General features: G+C 40.6%; 1 long non-coding RNA gene across 2 annotated transcripts; it reads left to right on the top strand.

Annotated features, from left to right (window-relative positions):
- Positions 1 to 645: 645 nt before the first annotated feature.
- On the top strand, positions 646 to 1,539 carry LOC134289070 (uncharacterized). 2 transcript variants are annotated; one of them, XR_009998250.1, is made up of 4 exons: positions 646 to 914; positions 973 to 1,036; positions 1,336 to 1,409; positions 1,467 to 1,539. It is a non-coding gene; the product is annotated as an uncharacterized LOC134289070 (long non-coding RNA). The 2 variants fall into 2 exon arrangements; XR_009998249.1 differs by having other exon boundaries at positions 1,336 to 1,533.
- Positions 1,540 to 2,234: the final 695 nt, after the last annotated feature.

The following is a 2,234-nucleotide window of genomic DNA, read 5'->3' as shown; positions in this document are numbered from 1 at the left end:
GCGACATATCAAACCGCGTCTTTTTTGATAACCTGATGAACAGTAGGCAGGAAAACATTCTCAGACCATATCTGAACCGGTAGTGTTCCGGAACCGGTTCCAGATGTCCCGCCGGAGGTGGCCAAGTATAAAAGTTACCCAAACCTTTGCATGCGACATATCAAATAGTTGCTTTTTTTGAATATCCTGATGAACAGTAAGCACGAAAATATTCTCAGAACATATCTGAACCGGTAGTGATCCGGAACCGGTTCCGGGTGTCCCGCTGGAAATGGCCAAATATAAAAGTGAACCATACCCATGCATGCGACACATCAAATCGCTGATTTTTAGGTATCTTGATTTGGCAAAAAAAGTTTCCGGTCATATTTGGGTCAACCGGTAGTGTTACGCAACCAGTAGTGGTGGAAAGCATCATGCGGTTGACGTGATTTTTGGTTCACATCGAACACAAACTTTGTACTCGTGCTCGCGAACCCAAAAAGCGAGAGCGGTTCACGGTTTGCCGAAGCGAAGAACCAACACAAAACAAAATGTCAAACAAGCCGGATCGCATTTGGTTCGCCAGAAGGATCGCAATTTGCTCACACTTGGTTCGTTGCCTTTCTTTGCCCCTAAAGATTATTGATTTAGTGTTTTATGATTATTGTAAAGGAACAACAGGGCAGTCAAGCTATGGTGAGTTCCGTATCACCCATGCCTGTCAATGCGGAGGACAAAGAACTTGACGGATTGGAACAGCACAAAAGGAACGAAGGCTGACGTTTTCGATAGGAGTGGAGAGAGACTGGAAAGAGCTACGTAATCGTATGGGCAGAAAAACAAATGCTCTTGATAATTGTTTGCTAACAGTGATTTTTAGTTTAAACTACTTGTGGGCTGAGTAATTTAATTGCAATTGGTAGTGAATGCAGGTGAATTGATTATTCTAAAATATTTACTAAATTTCTAAAGGATTTGATGAATTTATAGATGAAATTCCTAGCTAGTACCAACTTGGAAAAGTGTATTTAAAGTCCACCAGTTAAAATTGATTGTAAGTCATGCTATTGAACTTAATCCTATTATAAATAACTTACACACTCAGTTGAGCTCGGTTAATTTTCATTCTTTTGCCGAGATCCGCACAGCCGAGTGCTCGGGAATTGCAATTTAACTGAGATATCAGCAAAAAGTCAAGTTTATTCATAGCAGCACCCATGGGTACCGCTATCATCAAACATTAAACGTCAAGCGTTTAGCCGAGATTTCAGCAAATGAACTTTAACCGAGATCCGCACAGCCGATCTCGGCATTCTGTTTTAAGTGTGTATGATCTACATTTGTAAAACCTAGACTAATTGTTCACGTAAAGTCATGCAAATTGGGATACGTATTGTTTCGGATCGTAAATTGGAAGGACACGAAATGTGAGTAACAAGAAGATAACCGTTTAACATCAAACTAAACCTAAAATACAATTACAGCTTGAAGCTGCATTAGCTGCTGGAAAGACGTGTTTTAACACCTTCAACACCTATCCGAAACAATTATATTGGACAACTACCATTCCAATAAATCATATCAACGAGAAGTTTTACCAAAATTTGATTTCATTAGAGAAATATTAGCCGTGAACCACTAAAACACAAAAGCATCGTAGAACACAGAATGATGCGAACCTCTCGCTCGTGTTCCTGTCGGACGATCGCGAACCACAGCAACACGAACAGTACGCTCCGAAGTGGATAGCGATGCGATGGCATTTTATTGTGTCTCCTGAACCGATTTTACTTTCGGTTTTCCAGCACTGTCCGCAACCGATTACGGGTGCCCCACCGGAAGTGGTCAAATATTAAGGCTCAATTGAGAATGGCAAAAGTTCCAGAACTAAAAAGCACTTTTTCCCAAAATGATCCACAAATCGAAGAAAATAAGAATGTCCGATTGTTTATTTGGTCAATTATGACAATCGGACACGCAGGTTTTGTTCACTTTCTCGTCATTTGGGAGAAAAGTGCTATTTCAGTTTTGGATAATATGCGATTCTCATTTGAGCCTTAAGGAGAACCAAACCCATACATGCGACACATTAAATGACTTTTTAGGTAACCTGATGAACGGTTAACAAAAAAATCATAGACCATACTTTTAAAAACCAAAAGTGTGCCGAAATCGGTTCCAGGTGCCCCGCCGGAAGTGGTCCAATGTTGAACGGAACTAAACGCATGCACGCAGCAGATTAAATAAAGGCT

The sequence above is a fragment of the Aedes albopictus genome, chromosome 2, assembly GCF_035046485.1.
Source record: "Aedes albopictus strain Foshan chromosome 2, AalbF5, whole genome shotgun sequence".
NCBI lineage: Eukaryota > Metazoa > Arthropoda > Insecta > Diptera > Culicidae > Aedes > Aedes albopictus.
The sequence above is the reverse complement of the archived record's forward strand: the minus strand, read 5'-3'. Positions and strand labels throughout refer to the sequence as shown.